This window comes from Catharus ustulatus, chromosome 11 (genome assembly GCF_009819885.2).
Source record: "Catharus ustulatus isolate bCatUst1 chromosome 11, bCatUst1.pri.v2, whole genome shotgun sequence".
NCBI lineage: Eukaryota > Metazoa > Chordata > Aves > Passeriformes > Turdidae > Catharus > Catharus ustulatus.
In genome coordinates, this window is record NC_046231.1 from 19,127,367 (window position 1) to 19,146,878 (window position 19,512).

The window sequence follows — 19,512 nt, forward strand, 5'->3', positions numbered from 1 at the left end:
TCTCTGCCAAGCTCTCTGCACTCCAAGGGGCTCCTGGGTTATCGTTCTGCTGGAGGTGGGAGGCAGGAAAAAACACTTTTTGCCTTTCCCCTGCCTGGAGGCCAGGCAGGGGGAGAGCTGCAGCCCTGGAAGGATGGGAAAAGACAAAAAATTCACCCCTGGAAAAAGGGGAAGGGACAAAAAATACACTCCTGGAAAAATGGGGAAGGGACAAAAAATACATCCCTGGAAAAATGGGGAAGGGACAAAAAATTCACCCCTGGAAAAAGGGGAAGGGACAAAAAATACACTCCTGGAAAAATGGGGAAGGGACAAAAAATACATCCCTGGAAAAATGGGGAAGGGACAAAAAATTCACCCCTGGAAAAGGGATAGGGACAAAAAATACATCCCTGGAAAAATGGGAAGGGACAAAAATACACCTCTGGAGAAAGGGGAAGGGACAAAAAATTCACCCCTGGAAAAGGGGATAGAGACAAAAAATACACTCCTGGAAAAGGGGAAGGGACAAAAGTACAGGCTGAAATTTTCATCTCTCATTGCAATGGTGACCCTGCTGGTGGAAGAGCTTTGGCAGCACTGAGGATCCCAGGAAATCCTCCCTTTGGCAGATCCATGGGATCCGTCTGATCCCTTTGGAGATGTGGGATTTGTACAGCAGCAGCCCCAGGGAAGAGAGCAGGACAGCCATGAACAGCAATAAAGCACCCAGCACACTGGGGTTTGTGTATCTCTATAAAATCTCTTTGTGTTTGCTGGGGAAACTCCACAAACATCACTGCTCCTGGCATTTGTGAGATCCATTTTATGATTCAGCAAGGTGACATGGAAGAAGGACTGAAGAGTCACCCCAAAGCTGCAGCAAGTGGCAGGAATGGGAAGAAAATCCCCAGCAGCTGATTCCAGCCCCTCTCCCCATTAGCCTGCGTGTTTTTTCATTCCACAAAACGCTTGCTGAAGTGTTCTCAATCTGCCTGCCAGTTAAATCCTAGGAAATCTCGGGTTTTCAGATTTGATGGAGTGAAATGCACCGAGGGATAATCAAAGCTTTATGTCCCAGCCTTAGAGAAAAGCATTTCACAAAAAACCTTATTGCTTCCCTAAGCAGGGCAGTGCCTAATGACACACATGTGCTGATCCTCCAGCTCAGAGTGGGGATGGAAATGCAGCAAAGGGGGTGCAGAGGTGGGGATGCAGCCAGGGGAGCTTCCAGCACTGAGAATTTCATGATACATCCAAATTCAAGCAGTGGGACTGCAAACTCTCAAAAAAAAAAAAATCCCGATTTTATCAGAACCTGATGCCAAAGGAGCTGTGACAGAGTCAGCACTTGGCACTAAAGATCCCTGTTTGCAGGTGGAAGGATTGATTGTGGGGTCAGAGGGAGGAAAATGTCAGACTGGGTGAGGATAGAGCCACTCCCTGCTGTGGGAAGGAAAAAGTGGAAAAAATTCCTACCTAAATCCATCCCATCCCTCTTAGGAACAGCAGTGATACCTGCAGCAGCCTGTCCTTACAGCTTCCAGAATATTCATTAAGGAAAAAGGAAGCTGAAAGCTTTCAAATTGAATTCTAATATTTTTTTTTTTTAATTTGTATTAATTTGACATCCTTAAAGCAGGTACTGGGGTGGATAAACTTTATGATGCAAAAATAAAATAATAAAAGAAAATAAAATAAAATAGAGTAAAAATAAAATAAAGTAAACATAAAATAAAATATAAAATAAAATAAAATAAAATAAAATAAAATTTAAAATAAAATAAAATAAAATAAAATAAAATAAAATAAAATAAAATAAAATAAAATAAAATATAAAATTAAAATAAAATAAAATAAAGCTCAAGTTTCCCATCCTTTGCAGTTTGCACCCAACAAGGTGTCAAATTAACCCTGCAAGGGCATTTTCTCATGTTGGCAACACCAGGGAGGGAGAAGGGCTCTGCAGAGCCTCTGGATGAACCCAAATTCAGTGCTCAGGCTCTAACAAAGCCATCCCTTGCAGGAAGAGCTGCATTTTTAATGCACATTTAGGACGTTGTTCCATTCCTGGGGGTGGGTGAACACTTGTCCATGATGGACATGCTCCACTGAGGCTCCTTGCTGCTGCACAGATTGGCCAAAAATGTCACAAGGCTCCTGAATCTGCTGTGGGCTCAACCTCAAAGCACCTCTGTCCTCTTCCCATTGTCCCCTTCTTGTCCTCTTCTCACACATTTAAGCTAAGCCCCAAATAAATAAATTTGAAATAAAACCTCACCTATCCTTGCTGGGATGAATGAAGGATGAAAACTCAGATTTTCAAGGTGTTATTTTTCATTTTCTTGTTAGATGTTGTTTATCCAAATGACATTTCTCTTGTCCTCACATCAGTTTGGCAATCAGGGTTTTGGAAGGTGCTTGGTGACTCAGAGCTGACCCAAACCACTGCTCTGGCCATTTCCTGGCATGGTCCAAGGGATTTGTGAGATGAGAAACTCAATTTATTACTGCACAGGTAAAGAGAAAGTGATTTTATTTGTGTATCTCAGATAATGCTGAGCCTGCAAAATTCCCTCCCCTTGGGTTTCCCTTCACTGGGGCAATGATTCCTTGGATTCCTCTCTAAAAACCCCTTTCACACTAAAGGAAAAAAATTTAATAAAGTTCCTTAAATCCCAGGAAATGAAGCTTTGCCTCCTTAAGTTCCTTTTAAGAGTGCAAGTTCCACTGAGTGCTGAGGTTTTGGGGTTCCCTGGTCACAGCAGCAGTTCCCTTCTCCCAGCAAATCCCCAAAGTGCTGAGCCCTCCCCCAGCTGGGCTTTGCTCCTGGATCCATTTCTGGGGTGGATTCCCAGCAATTCCATCACTTTTTCAAACCCCAAATTCCTCCCCCTGAACTTAACCCCAGCTTTGAAAAGTGGGAACAGGGAGATAAGGAGGAAAGCAAATCCCATATAACTGCCTTTAAAGAGTAGAGGCTGAAAAGGTTTCTTCTTTTTTTCCCTTTTGCCTCTCTTTTTCTGCCTTTTTTTTTTCAAACTGCTGCCATTTGTTGCCTTGTAAAAACAGAGGCTTGAACCTTTCAAGCCTCCCAGCCCCTCCAGTGGGAATTCCACCATTTGAGGAAAAAGTTCAAGGATTGCTCCCACAGTATTTAGGACCAGAGAAAATGGTGAAAGATGATTATTTCTGCAAACACCTAAGGGATAACAATGACTCAGCAGTGTTTTTGTTCTTCCTGCTATCAGTACTAACATATAATATTATAAATACATATAAAAATATATATTATAATAATCTGCCATATGATAAAAATAAAATGCCACATAAGCACTGTGAAGTTTCTCTCCTGTAGTTTTTCTGACACTGGTTTATTTGTGCTCTGTAAAATATTCCTGGGGGGGGTTTCACCATTAAAAAACTTTCATGGACTTGCAGATAAAAATGTCTCGTTGCTGTGTCACCCTTTTGTGGAGCTATGGCAGTGAGGGGATGGTTAAATGATAAAAAAAGGAATGTTGCTTCATCAGATTCTGTTATTTCCAATAAAAAAAAAAAACTTTGGGGCTGGTTTCTGACACAGAGAAACAAACACCTGATGGCAGCACATGGAAAGATTCTTCAGAGAGTTTTTAACAGCTCCATGTTGCTGCAGGGGCTGAAGGGATTGAGTTTTTATTTTTAAATCATTAAAATCTCATACTTTGAGTCACCAAATAGCTGCTGGGGTCTTGTGGTGCTTGTTTATAATTTTTAATTTTATTTTTTTATCCTTTTACATTAAAACCCAAGGCACCTCCTAGCTAAGATTCCATTCAAGGAGAAAATCCCCCAATACCTTCAGTGGATCCTGAATGATGCCTTGAGGAAAAGGAGAGATGGGCAAGAAAAGGTTCAGAAATGAGCAGCAAAGGGGCTGGATCTTATCTGAAGTAGATCCAAATGATTTGCAGATATCCAGCTCCTGCTTTTGGTGAATTGTGTGATCTCTGACTCTGTAACCCAGTTTTACAATTTTTTCACATTGGTTTAGGCAATGTGGCAAAGGAGCTGCTGCTTTGGGAGCCCATTTATTAATAAATGTTTCATTCCTTTTTAATTCATTTTTAATTCAAAAAGGCTTTGTGGGATCATTTTGGCAGAGGGAAGGTTTCCAACACTGAGCTGTTTTTAAAAATATCTCCCCCCAGCAAGCAGACCCTGGCACTTTTTCCTTCTCCCCCAGAGCTCTGCAGCTCCACAGCCCAGCTCTGCCTCCCTTAAACCTGCAATCCAAGGTTGGGAGGGCTGTGCTTCACATTTCCTTGCAAGGTAGGGGAGGAAAATGAGGATTTGGGCTCCAGGTTCAAATTCCTATCCTGGAGTGGACCTCCCAAAGTTCTCTTGAAGGTCAAGTTCTCCAAACTTTCCTCAAATCTGTTGTTGTGGTTTCCTCCTGGATTCAGATCTCCATGGTTTTCTCATTGTATCACCCACAATGGTAAGGAAGAAAAAATAATTTTATGTGCATCACTTCTGTTTGTTTCTCTAGGGTGAACTTTATTTTTTTATTTTTTTTGTGGGGGGCTCTGATGGTCTTTTAGCACAGGCACTCCTGTGAAACAACTGACTGAGGAGGAATCTGGGATTACACCCCTCTAATCCAGCTGCCCTGGCACTCAAATGGGAGCAGGATTGAATCCTTAATAAGTACCCAGGTTTCATTCCCATTTTAGAGATTTCTAATCCCAGAGAGTCCTTGATGGAAGGTTTGAAATCAAGATGGGGATGGAGTATTTTGCTGGAAGCAGAGGGACAAATGTCAGTGCCAGGGGGATCACAGAGCACAGAAATATTTTCTTCACGGTGGATTTTGGATGCAAACAAGGAGAAAAGCCCCAAGAACCCTCATGCACAGACAAATTACTGGATTTTCAGCTCACTGAGACTGAATTTTGCTGTTGTAGAGGCAGAACTTTGTTGTCAGAGCTGTGTGAGCCAAATCCAGCTCCTGCCCTGTGGGTGGATCACTGAGGCCAGGTCAAGCCAGGATACAGGGGGATGAAAAAAGAGAAAGATGAGAAAGGGAAAGAAGCACAGAGCTGACATGAAGGATGGGGACAAGTCCTAGAAATGCCTGTGGCAGAAGATTAAACTGTCCCCAGAGCTCTGCAAGCACTGTGGGACTCAACATCTGGCCACCAGCTGCTGCTCCAGCCGAGCCAACAACCTCAGTGTGCATCCAGCAGGTGTCCCAGGTGTGGATTGCCAGCAGGAATGGCCACACAGGGAGGTTCTGATGGGCTCAGAACAAACCCAGCTCAGCCCAGGAGAGGCAGAGCTGCCCTGGGACAGGAGCAGAGGGAGCAGCAGTGGCTCTGAGCCAGCTCCCATCAGCAGCACACCATTTGTCTCCCAGTGCAGTTGTGCCTCCCCAGGCCCTGAAATAGCTCAGCATCCATCAGCATTCCCAGGGGGAGCTGCCAGAGCTCTGGGGAGATAAATGAGTCCTGCCCTGGGGAAAGGGGAGAGGCAGAGAGGGGTGGGGTGAGCTTGGGGTGAAGCAGGAGCCACAGGTGACACTGTCCCTGTGAGAACCCACAGCCCCCACGGAGCCCCAGCAGCACTGGGGATGGTTTCTCTTATGTTCAAGTCACTTTTTAGCAAAAAAAAACTTCTTAGTGTGAAAATAAATGGTTTTTATGTCACAAAACCGGTGGGTTTTTAAACCTCAAAAAAAAAAAACATTTAGACTATGCTATATTCTTCTTTATTCTATGTTTTAAGATTTTTAATTGCTACATGCTGACAGGAAATACTGTGTCATAATAGGGAATATTTAATGCAGAAATACCCTACAATATCCAAAGGAAATTCCTTAGCTCACCCTGGAGTTTGAAATGAAGGCACCAAGTGAGCTGTACCTGTGGGTGGTGCTGAGCCCCTCTGCCAAGTGGTTCAAAAATCCCCAGAGATATCAAAAAATCCCAGCTCTGCACAGAATAATATCAGGAAAGTCACAATTTGCATATTTTATTGTGTAGGAATGATCTTTATGGGGGATTCCCTCAAAGAATTTTAAAAAATAATAAGTCTGTACAGTCACTCGACATGAATTCTAGAAAACATCCAGGAAGAGGAAATGTTTAAAAAAAAAAACAACAACTGATGTAGTCAGAGGCTTTGGGACTGAAACTGAAAATATTTTCTTTATCTGTGGCCTAAACAACAGCAGCAGCTAATAATTTAACCAAGGTCATCCTGCCAAAACTTGTATGGTATTCATCTTATGAATTAAGTTGATAAATACTCATTCTCAGGCCCTAATGAGTAGACCAAAAAAAACCAAAAAAAAAAAAAAAAAAACCCAGAAGAAAATGCAGCAAAAATACCTATAAATAATCACCCATCTGAATAATTTCAGTGTTCTGAGGTTTATATGTTTATTCAGACTTCATAATTAATTATCTAGTTATACAAAACATGGGCAAATAGCCAAATAATGTCAATAATCCTCAAATAGATCTGGAGGAACCCAAATGAGCTGGGTGAAGTTTCCTTGGATTTACATCCCACTTGCTAACAAGCATGCAGGGTGTTCTCTTTTCACCCCTGCTTTTGCCAGGCTGTCAAAAACCTCAGAAAATTTGAATTGTTTCAAGCCAGGTGAGTGCCAGCACAAGCAGCTTCTGGAGAAGTGCGGGCATGGACACATCCCAAGGGAGGCTGGGGTTGGATTCACCATCCCTGGAGATGTTCAATAAATCCCTGGATGTGGGATTCACCATCCCTGGAGATGTTCAATAAATCCCTGGATGTGGGATTCACCATCCCTGGGGATGCTCAAGGCTGTGGCACTCAGAGCTGTGTTCTTGCCTCATCGTTGGCAAGGTGGGGATCAGTCAAAGGCTGGGCTCAATGGTCTTGGAGATCTTTTCCAGCCAGAATGATTCCATGATTCCATGTCCAGGTGAGCTGCCAAAGCCAGTGTCCAACCATGAGCGAGGGTGGGTGAAACTCAGGCTCTGCAAACACATCTCAGAGCCTGGTGTGGAGCAGAATTCACTGGGACAACGTTGGCAGAGAGGGTTTGAATCCCTCTCACAGCAGGATTTTGTCTCCATTGTCTCTGGTTTGAATCCATTTTCACTGCAGGATTTTCTCTCCATGATCTTTGATTTGAATCTCCTCTCCCAACAGGATTTTGTCTTCGTGATCTCTGGTTTGAATCCTTGAATCCCTTTCCCAGCTGGATTTTCCCCCCATGATCTCTGGTTTGAATCCCCTTTCCCAGCAGGATTTTCTCTCCATGGTCTCTGGTTGGAATCCCTCTCCCAGCAGGATTTTGTCCCCATGATCTCTGGTTTGAATCCTTGAATCCCTTTCCCAGCTGGATTTTCCCCCCATGATCTTTGGTTTGAATCCCCTTTCACAGCAGGATTTTGTCCCATGATCTCTGGTTTGAATCCATTTTCACAGCAGTATTTTTCCCTCAATGATCTCTGGTTTGAATCCCCTTTCCCAGCAGGATTTTGCCCCATGATTTCTGGTTTGAATCCATTTTCACAGCAGGATTTTTCCCTCAATGATCTCTGGTTTGAATCTTTGAATCCCTTTCCCAGCTGGATTTTCTCTCCATGGTCTCTGGTTTGAATCCTTCTCCCAGCAGGATTTTGTCCCATGATCTCTGGTTTGAATCCTTGAATCCCTTTCCCAGCAGGATTTTGCCCCATGATCCCTGGTTTGAAACCATTTTCACAGCAGGATTTTTCCCTCAATGATCTCTGGTTTGAATTCCCTCTCCCAGAAGGATTTTCCCCCCATGAGTTCCAAACCCATGGACAGTGACACCCCTCAGGATGATTTTTTTCTTTTTTTAAACACAAAATTTCCAGCCCTGGCTTGCACCAGACTGTGTTGGATTAATGGAATATCCTGAGTTGGAAGGGACCCACATGGATCACTAAATCCAGCATGGATCATCCATCCAAACCTAGCTAAGGACAGCTGACTAACAGGACACCACACTACACAAAGCTTTCTTTCAGCCTGAGAGGGAAAAAGAAATATGATTATCTTTGTCTCCTTTTTAAATTTTTTTTAGCAATTATTCCTCGTTTCCAAATTCCCATCCATTTCCTGGTTCCAGCCCAGACGTGCCATGGGAAAGGCAGCTCTCACAGCCTTTGCACAAACAGGAAGCATGCAAATTTTCAAAAGAGACCCTATTTTTGTGAGAGCTCCCACTGAGTTTTGCTGACTCAAGAGACCTTGGCCTGAATTTAAACAAGCAGCTTTGGAGGAACCAAACTAATCCTTGTGTCTCCAGGCTCCTTCTCTGCCATTCATTTTCCAAAAAACAGCAGAGAGCCCAACTCAAAACCCTGTGCCCACAGCATGGGCTCACTCAGATCCTGCAGGACAGGGAGGCTCTAGGACTTGGAGCAGTTATGAAGAATCCCATTCTACTGCTGCCAAATATTCAGGGAATCCCAATTTCTTTCCACTCCTGGGAAGGGGATCTGGCCAGATGTCACGCTGAGCTGTCAGAAAGCATCACCTTCCTCCCTCCTGATGCTGCCCAGACCTTGGAGTGTCAAGAGCCATCAGTCCTGAAGGGGATGTTTATTTTTTTTGATGCTGAGGTGGGGATTTGTGTCCTCCTAGCACCCTCCAGCTCGGCTGGCTTTGCTCAGCCTTTCCAAGGGATGGATTTTGATGCTCTCCCTCCTGGCAGGTGCCATTCCCAACCATGGAAATGAGTCTGATCCCACCCAAACCTGGCCAAGCCTCATTTTGGGGTCTGAAGACGGTGATTTTTATTTCCCAGATGGAAATTGAGGCTTTCAGGAAGGTTGGAAGGAACAACAGGCTTTTTGAAGAATGAGGTGAAAGAACCTTTTCTGTGGCTGAAATTCTTGACTCTAATTTTAACAACTCTTCCAACCCCTTGAAAATTGCCACTCTGAAAAAAACAAACAGGGCCCATATTCAGCCACTGAACTGGCACCCAGGCTTTGCTGGGAATGCCTAACAATAGCCAGCCTTATTCCTGCCTGCAGAAAGGATGGGAGAAAGGGAGAAAGAAAGGGAGAGAGGGCTCCTCCAGCCTCACTGGGGGTTGGTGGGGCTGCTGCCTCTGGGCTGGTTTTAAGTTACATGTGAGCAAGTGAAATGGAATATAAATAATAGCTGCAGTGGAAAAGGCAGCCTGAGTGGCTGCTCTGCTCTCCATCAAGTCCTGCTGTGGTTTGTGTCACTCAGGGCTGCCCACCACTGCTCCAGGGTCCTCTGGGGAGGGACCTGCCACCCCCAGGGTGGGAAAAGCCCCCAACAAGGCAGTGCCTTGGTTCAGAAGCTCTCAGGGAGCTGCTCCAGCGAGCTCTGGTGCTGCCCTGGCAGAGCCCAGCGCTGTCCCCAGGGTGAAATGGCCCTGGGTGAGTTTGGGGTTTGGGTTTTGGGTGGGGAAGGCTCTGGATTTGCTTCCAGCATCGCTTTCAACAGACCCAGCAATGAGAGCTTCACATCCTCTGCCTTTCCCAGACATCCTCATCACAGAGCAGGTTTAAATCTGAATATCAATCCCTGCTACACCTGCTATAGGTTCAGGCAACATCTCAGGGATTTCTGTAGTCCCACAGACCAACTCCCTTTAATAAACAGATTTTTCCCATCATTTCTGCCCATGTCTTTGTTTTGCCACCAATGGTTCAGTTTTTTGTTTTCTTTTTCCATTTTTTTCCCCTGTAATTTCAATTTTCATTTGAAATTTTCATTGAAAACGTTCAATTTTCAAGCACAGGCAACCTGCAGTGCATAATTGGAAAATTAAAATTTTATCATTCCTCCTGCAAACATAAATATGCCCCTTGGAGGGGTGAGTCCCCTACATTTCATACATAACCACAGTTCTGTCTCCCATTTCTTCCTTGGCCTTGTTTGCAAGGATTTTTCCCCTGTAATCTTCTTTAAAAAAATAAAAGTTGGGTTTGTTTTTTGTTTTTTTTTCTCTCTACTACATTTCCTCTTCATTCCTCCACCACTTCCTGCCTGTATTCTCCCTTCCATCCTTCTCATTATCTCTGCTGACAGGAGATTCCTCCCCATCTCTGACAAGTCACACTTTCAACCCTGGTGGATAAATGGGTTGGTTTGTTTGTCATTACACAGAGGAGATGTTAAATCCCTTTATTTATCAACTTCTCTGTATTTATAATAGGATCCCTGAAAAAAAAAATCTGCTTTATTGGTAATCACTATGGGTGCATCAAGTTCTCCTGTTCCAGGACTTTCTAAGGCTGCAAGGGAATCAGGAATACAGAAAATTCAGGAGTTAATTTCTTGGCAAATCTGAAGCATAAATATTAACTCAGCAGAAAGATTTGGAGAGGAGATCTCAAAAGCAGGGCAACCCTTTGAGCATTTTTTCCCCATATATTTGTTCCCCACCTACCTGTTCCTCTCCATTCTTGTTTTCTGGCTTGAGTGCTGGGAGAACATTAACCCCCACTCTGAATAAAATCCTAAAGGTCAAATCAAATAAAAAAAAGCTTTACCACAGAGGATGAGTGCAAAAACGACTTGTTTTAAGGTCTTACTCCCAGGGAATGTGATTTTTTTTTGGTTAGAAACACCCCAATGGCCACGGCACCAGGAGGAGACAAAAAGAAATCTTTATGGGATTGTTGAGACAATAGTTATTTGTCATAAATAGAATCTGAGCCTGGCTGGTCCCGAGCCAAAGGCTGGAAGTTTGTCCTGGCAGACGTGGAGTTACATCACAAACATCACAAACAGGATTATGTCATGGTGGAAGCTGCCAGCCTGGAAGTCTGAGACAGCATCTTGGAGCCCTGGGAAGGAGGGGACAACTGTCCCTGCCCCCAGCAGGGACCCAGAGCATCCCCTTGAGAGGGACAGGGAGGGAAGCAGAGAGCAGGTGGGATCCTGGAAGAGCTCAGCTCCAAGCGTGATTGCACTGCCAGAATCACTGGGGAGAGCTTTGGGCTCCTGGTGTGACATCTCCAGGTGGAGAAATCACCAATGTTCAGCAGGGGAAGGGGAGCAAATGCTGTGGGGAGCCAGGTGAATGTGACAGGGAGAGACAGGTGAATGTGAGAGAGGCTGTGCCTGCCCTGGAAGTGTCCAAGGCCAGGTTGGACAGGGCTTGGAGCACTCTGGGATGGTGGAAGTTGTCTCTTTAAAATCCTTTCCCACCCAAACCATCCTGTGATTGCATGGAATTACAGTTTTGCTCTTTTTTTTCCCCATTTTATTCACTGCTGCTGTGTGATCATGGAAATCTGCAAAGTTCTCCCTGCTGGATGATTCCTTCACCTTGAGAGCACCAAAGCAGCTGAGGAAACCTCAACCTGGCTCCAAACTTTGCCCTTTTTTTTAAACACAAAATCCTTAAGGCTGTAAAACTCTCTTAGATCAAGTCCAACTCTTAACCCAGCCAAGGCCACCATGTCCCCAAGTGCCACCTCCACATGGTTTTAAACCCCTCCACCCCACCCTGTGCCAAGATGTGAGTTCTTTTTCTCAGCCATATTTCACAAACCCCTGTGGATCAGCCAGGAAAAGAGAGGGATCCATGCTGGGAATACCTACAGGACAGGCTGGATTTCAGGGAAAAACCCAAAACCCAACTCAGGTCAGGGTTTCCCATGTGGGCACGTTTCTCTGTGTGAGCAGAGCTGGGAGCACACCCCAGTGCACCTAAACCTCACATCTAAAGAGCTCAGGCTACAAAAAAAAAAAAAAAAAAAAAAAAAAAGTTAAAATGAAAAAGTGGGGGGGAAAAAAATAAAAAGAAATATTTGGGCAACTGGAAGGAATTATTCTCTCTTCCATAGCCTGGGCTCTATCCATAAATCATCCATAATTTTTTGGATGTCTAGGGCAGTGTTACCATTTGATGAAATAAAATACCGAACCTCTGTGACATCATCTTTTATCTGAAGAGCCCTGCACACTTGGTCATGTTCCTGAGCCACATTTGTTCTGCAGATATTTAGAGCAAACCTGACATTTTATAGACTTCCTCCTGCTCGTGCATGTGTTGGAGACAGTTGTTTGGATTAGCACGATCAAAAAATTTAACACAGCCTTTCAAGATCCCATTTTCATCTGGATTTGCACAACACAGAAGAAAGCAGGATGCCAAAAATATGTTTTTTAGAAAACACATCCACTTTGTTGTGACTGTTTGTAGCTGGTGAAATGCTGGGATGCCCTGATTACCATGACCTGTGTGTTTTCATACAAGCCTGAGACAGAAAAGCTCTGTATACAAATGAAAACCGTTAACTTTCATACCACATGTGTTGTACTTATGCCAGTGGGAAATGACAGAGAATGTACAAGGTCATGGTTTACTAAAAATATAAAAGTTTAACATGTGGTGTTAATAGAACACACAACAGGGGTCACTGGTACAATGGAAAATAATTCATTTCCAATGTCAGGCCAAGTAATTCACTAGGAAAGAACATTTGAAAATGTGTTACTTATATCTTTCTCTTTCTGTTCTTTAGGACGGGTTTCAGGAGGGAAAGAAAAAAGCAAAATTGCTGCTAATACCAGTGCATAAATAATAACTGTGGTTCAGATTTCAAGTGTGTCAGAATAACCCATCAGCCCTACAGGAGCTGGCAAACTTCCTCCAGGGTGTGCAGCACCCTCTTCTCCCTCCTCATGTTTGACTGCAATGAGCACTAAACCCCACCAGGATGGTTTTAATCCTTGATCAATATCCCTGCAGATATTGGGGTGGCTCAGCCCCCACCCAGGTGTCACAAAACCCCTCCCCAAGCTCTGCCTGATCCTAAAACGTCGAGCACAGGAACGGCTGCCCAGGGATGTGGTGGAGACACATCCTTGGAAGTGCTGAAGGAACCACTGGATGGGCTCTGGGTGTGCTCTGGTGTCTTGGGTTACAGTATAGGGTGTGATAAAAGCTATCTGTTCTATCACCATCTGTTGAGGGTGGGGCAGTGATCCTGATCTCCCTGGGAGATATTCTGCTAATGGGCCATCCATTGAAACCAGGCAGGGCAGTGTTCTTTATCTTTTCACAACCCATCCTTCCTCCAGCCAGTCATTTTCTGCTCATGGCCATTGAGTCCCACTGTGGGACTGATAAAATTACTGCATCCCATTGGGAGTTGCTCCAGCCAGGGGGAAGAGCCCAACATTTCTTACCAAGATAAAAACAGAGGGTTTGGGACACTAAGGGAGCCCCTTTCTCCACTGCACTCCAGAGGAAAACCGGATTTCTCCACATCCCCACTGGAGCTCCGGAGGGAAACTGCACCTTGTCCAGGAGCACTGCTCCAACTGAGCCACATCTGTCACTGCAGGAGGATGCAGCCACCATGGGATGGGACTGCTGCCAACACCCTGCCTGACGGGTGTCAGGTTGTACTCTGACTGTGTCAGGGTTTGGGGTTTGTTCTTTGTAGTGCTGTATTTCTATTTTAATTTCCCTAGTAAAGAACTGTTATTCCTAATTTCCATATCTTTGCCTGAGAGCCCCTTGATTTCAAAATGATAATAATTTGGAGGGAGGGGGTTTACATTCTCCATTTCAGAGAGAAGCTCCTGCCTTTCTCAGCAGACACCTGTCCTCCAGACTTGGACTTCTGGTCCAGCTGACAAGGTGGTGATCATTCAGAGGTTGGACTTGATGATCTCAGAGCTCTTTTCCAACCTCAGTGATCCCACGATTCTGTCAGCCCAGCAGGAGTCTGTCAGCACTGAAACCCCAGCAGAAATCGCAGAGCTGGTGTCACCCTCCACATCCCAGCTCATCTGGGGTCCTGCCCCAAACAAGGATCCAGGCTGAGCCTGGCACAAGCTGGAGCACAGGGCACAGCTGCAGTGTCCCCTCTTTTCTCCTCTTTCTTCCCTGGCACCAGCCAAGCTCCCTCCTGCCCCATCACCTGCACAAGACCCAGCACTGAACTCCACACTGCAGCACCAAATAACCACAAGCAGAGGTGAGAGAGTTGCTTGTTCCAAGCCATGGATAAATCTGTGCAGCCAAGCAGTGCTGGGCACCACAGCTGGAATGCATCCCTGCAGTCACCCAGCTCAGAGAGCTGCTGCAACCCCACATCTGGCCAGGAGCATCCCAAAAACCTGTCCCTGAGCTCCAGCTGTGTCCTTTCCTGCCTGTGCCACTGTGCCACACACTGCTCTGGCAGCAGCAGCAGGTGGAACTGCTTTTCTTTCCTCCCCTCCTTTGCCCAAAGTGCTTTGATTTCTGGGTTGGCTCAGTGAATTTCTGTAACATGCATGTCCCTGTCTGGACAAACTGATGGAAAACATGTTGGAACTGGCTGTCCTTGCCTCCCCTGTCGCTGCCACCCCCGGTGTTCACTCACAGAGCTGCCTGGCACCAATGCTGCCAGAGATGTTTGATGCTTTTCAAACAAAAATGGTCATGGTCAAGCTAGAAAAGCTGTTGGAAACCTCCTATCAGCTGGACCACAGAGATCCATCTGTGCTGTGCTTTGTAAGGCTCAGCTCAAGCCACGGCCGAATTTTTTAGGTCAAATCTTGAAACTGTTTGTGTTCCCCTGGGAGTCCCGGGAAGGATTGTGAGGCTGATTTGTGCCCATGCACATCACCCCCAGTGTCACTGCAGTTTATGGGATTCTTCCAGCCTGACTCAGTCAAAGGATCATTAAAATAATACAGTGAGAACCAGTCTAAAAGCCACGGCGGAGCAATTAAAGCGAGCAGACAGACGGAAAGATGGATCAGAGGGAAATGTGTGCTGGGCACTGAAATGCAGCGTGGGGGCTGTGCCTGGCTAGTCCCAAAAACAACCCTGTGACTCCTCCCGACTGGAAAACTCTTCTTTATGAATTGTTTTTTCTATTTCCTGCATCCCTTTGGATGCACTAAAGCAGCACTGGGTAAGGAGATTCAAAGCTTTGAGGGGCAAATGCCAGGCTGGAATTAATCTCTTCTCCCCAAACGTGTGTTCAACACATCCTGCTTGCTGCCATTAACAACCTGACATAAAAATGTTACAGGGCATAGAACACTCATAATAAATTCCTAAGAGATGATATTAGCTGGCTGTTGGAGAGGAAGCAGTGTTACAACACAAGGATGAGATTTTGGGAGATTTCATTGCAATGCTGTGAATTATGTGGCAGAATGTGCTTTTTTGTAATTAATCCTCTGGTTTTCTCACACTGTGCAAGAATTTGAAGTGAATTTTTTTGAAGGTAATGTGTGTGATATGTAACAGGATTTTCTGTGAGGTTTAAGGACTGTGCAGAAACCTGCTGAAGGGAGGGGAGCTGGGAACACTGAGGAAAAATAAAAGTAAATAATTGCAGCACTTGGAAAAGTGAAATAGTTCATTTCAAGAGTTTCTCTCCTGCTCTTGGGCTGCCCTGAGCTAGGTCAGACCCTTTTCTGGGCAGCACAGCCAGCCCTGCCTGCAGTGCCCCACAGGTGAGTGTGGCTCACAGGGGCTGGGAACATTTTAACCCTTTGCATGACTGTCTGCAGCCTGCTAAACCCACCCAGGCATCCCTCAAACCACATTCCAAAGGGACAAAATCCCTTCTTTTTTATCTCTGTGCACAGTTACAGCAGTCTCTCATCTCCCAAGGAAAAGTAAATCTTGTTTTCCACAGCATCCATTGATGATGCTTCAGATTATAAAGGAAGGAACCCATTTATTTTAAAAATAAAGCATGAAACAACTCCTGCAGATGTGCTCATGTGTATGCTCAGACAGGCAGATACCCTGGCAACTATCACAGGGACATTTTTAGAAAATTTCTTAATTCTCTGGCCCAGGGTTTTGTTATGACATGTCGCTAAGAGAAGGGAGAGATGTGGTTTCTCCATCCCCTGCCAAACCCTCTGATTTTCACTGTTTGCTTTGTTAATTTTAAAAAGTAGCAACAATTTCCAGAAGTTGCCCATAGGATCAAATAAAACTGATGCTGTAGCCTCTGCTGGGTGAGGAATATGGGGAGGGAAGGAGAGGATGCACAAGACCCTGAGCTGCTTCCTTTTGTAATCCTCCTTCTCTTGTCACTAATAAATTATATAAAGTTAAATAGATTATTTCATATATCACCTCAATCATTTGGGCTATGTCCCTTCTACACCATATCCATCAGGATGTCCCTATAAATCAGGGAATATGAGCAATATAAAACATGTCCAAAAAAAAAAAAATAAATCCAAAAGCTGACCAGTCAGGTATCTGTATCTTTAGGAAAATTTCCTGTTGTTAAATTAATTTCCATACAGCTGCAGGAAGATGTATTTCAGAGTAAATCACTTTTAACATCCATCTGAGGAGAAAACTAAAGTGAGATCCTTGTGGGAAGGATTTGCAGGGCTGGGATTCAGGGTCAAAGGGAAACTTTTAACAGAGAGAAATAAAACACCCAGGAAGAGCTGAGCTGTTTGGTGAAATTTGGATTTAATGATCTTGGAGATCTTTTCCAACCTTAACAATTTTATAATTCTGTGATACCTGAGCCAGCAGTTCAGCCCAGGACAAGGACATTTAGGGGAAATCAGCACCCAGGGCTGCCATGATCCTCCCTGCCCATGGAAAGCCCTCAAAATGCAGCAGGGTCAGGCTGAGATCCTCAGTGTGACCACAGAATCAAAGTCATTGAGGTTGGGAAAGAACTCTAAGATCATCAAACCCAAACTTTGATGTCAGCTGAGTGCCATGTCCAGTCCCTGACAGCATTTAATTGGGATCAGGGCCATAATCAAGGATCAAAATTGGCTTTTTTTTATTCTTACACAGATTTATGTCCATCTACTATCCCCCAAAAAGCTGTATTTCAGCAGGACAAATCTGCAGAAGAAAACAATGTCACAAACTCAGCAACACCTCTCAGAAATAAACCACACCCAGGCCTGAATATGGCAAAAATCGGTGAAGCAAACGACTTCAAATTAACAAATTACACATGATCAGGAAGAAAAGAGGGGGTAAAACCCAGCTCCAGGCCAGCACTGGCACAGCTTGCTTTCCCACAGGAGTGCTCCCAGTTTGGCCAGACAGATTTGTATTTATTATTTGTATTTTATTATTTATTTTATATTTATTTTATATTTAACCAGTCCAGAAGGCAAGGCAGATAACAGGTTAGGGTCAGTGCTGTGTGCTGTGCCAGGCAGGGGATCCTGCTCACACAGGTCAGGGCTTTCCTGCTGGAGTCATTAGGAGAGAGCTGCTGAGATTTATAGAGATTTATTTATGGCAGACATTCTCAGCTCCCTGTCTCAGGGACTCAGCCCGTGCTGCTTGCCAGGTTCCCATTTCCACCACATTTTTGCAGTTGCAAAATTAGATTAAGGAAGGAGAGCAAGGCAAAGGCTTCTCTCTGGCTGCTGGCATTTTGATTTCTTTACTTCCACGGGCTTTGTTTATGTGTTATTCCACTTTAACAAACCCCCTTTTTGTTTTTTCTCTGACAAGAGCTGTCGAGATGGAAATGGAGATTGAGGCAGCCCTTGGACCTCTCTGGGAAATGACAGCAACCCCAACCATTTTTATCCCATTAGGACATGTGAAAAAGCCCCAAAGTGGCCTTGACACAAATGGAGCTGGGCAGAGCAGAGCTGGCTGCTCGTAGCCAACGTGGCAGCAGTGCAAAACCTCGGGAGATGTGAAGGGTTAGGGCTGTGACTCACACACAGAGCAGATTAAACTCAGCCTGCCCACAGCTTCCTGCCCTGCCCTGCTGTAAAGTCTCCCTTCTGCACAGCAAGGACACTTCAGCCACCAGCACAGACCCAAACCCGGCACAAACACAGGAAAAACCCAGCACAAACTCATCATAAACCCAGCAAAACCCAGCAAAACCCAGCACAAACCCAGCACAAACCCAGCACAAACCCAAACGCAGCACAAACACAGGAAAAACCCAGCACAAACTCATCACAAACCCATCACAAACCCAGCACAGACCCAAACTCAGCACAGACCCAGCACAAACCCAGCACAAACTCATCATAAACCCAGCAAAACCCAGCACAAACCCAGCACAAACCCGGCACAAACCAAAACCCAGCACAAACCCAAACCCAGCACAAACACAGGAAAAACCCAGCACAAACTCATCACAAACCCAAACCCAGCACAAACCCAAACCCAGCACAAACCCAGCACAAACTCATCACAAACCCAGCACAAACCCAGAACAACTCAGCACAAACCCAGCACAAACCCAGCACAGACCCAGCACAGACCCAGCACAGACCCAGCACAAACCCAGCACAAATTCATCACAAATCCAGCACAAACCCAGCACAAATTCATCACAAATCCAGCACAAACCCAGCACAAATCCAGCACAACTCAGCACAAACCCAGCACAAACCCAGCACAACTCAGAACAAACCCAGCAAAACCCAGCACAGACCCAGCACCAACCCAGCACAAACCCAAACCCAGCACAAACCAAAAGCCAGCACAAACCAAAAGCCAGCACAAACCAAAAGCCAGCACAAACCCAAACCCAGCCCTTCAGAAAAGGCATTCCCATGGCAGCCTCCCCTCTAAACCAGAGGATTTCAAACCTGCCCCTCTAAACCAGAGGATTTCAAACTTGCCCCTTCAAACCAAAGGATTTCAAACCTGTCCTCTAAACTAAAGGATTTCAAACCTGCCCCTCCAAAGTAAAGATTTCAAACCTGCCCCTCCAAACGAAAGGATTTCAAACCTGCCCCTCCAAACCAAAGGATTTCAAACCTGCCCCTCCAAACCAAAGGATTTCAAACCTGCCCTTCCAAACCAAAGGAAACCAAAGGATTTTTGTTTCTTGCCCCATTTTTACATGGGGGAAAATCGAGGTGCAGAGATGCTTTACTCAAAATTTTTAGGACTGGCTGGTCAAAGCTGTGTTTCTACACCAGCATAAAGACATCTACTAAAAACCTGCATGGATATGTAGGCAATTCATGGAAGTGTCTCAGAGTTAGAAATCAGGTTGTAAGGACTGTTTTTTCCTCCCAGGACTCGCCCCTCATGCTACAACAGAGTGAACATCATCCAATATCTGAGTGTCAAAGGGAATAAATCATTATTAATAGGACAGAAGAGTTTCCTGCCCATTTTCTTAGCCCAGGAGAACAGGAGCTGATGAGAAATCCAGGTAGAACCTCACTCCCTCTCAGCAGTTGGATATGGGACCATGATCAGCAATCTCATCTAGATTTAGTTTTCACAGCTGAACATCTCTTGGACTGCCAATCCCAACCCCACTTTACAGCCACGAGCATCAGTGTGGGTTAAAATTAATTCCACAATTCCATGGGAGCCCCAGGATGGCAGGGACAGGTGTGAACTCAATCCTCAGGAGGATTTTCCCTTTGCAGGTTGCTTTCAAAAATCCCTGGTGCAGTGGTGCTTCCTTCAGGGGATTTGCCTCCTTATCAGCATTTAGCATCTGCCAAGGTATTGAAATGTGATTTAATTCCTCATCTATGTGAGCTGGACATTTGTGTTCTGCTTCAGTGCTGAAAAGTTCAGAACAAGCCAAGAGG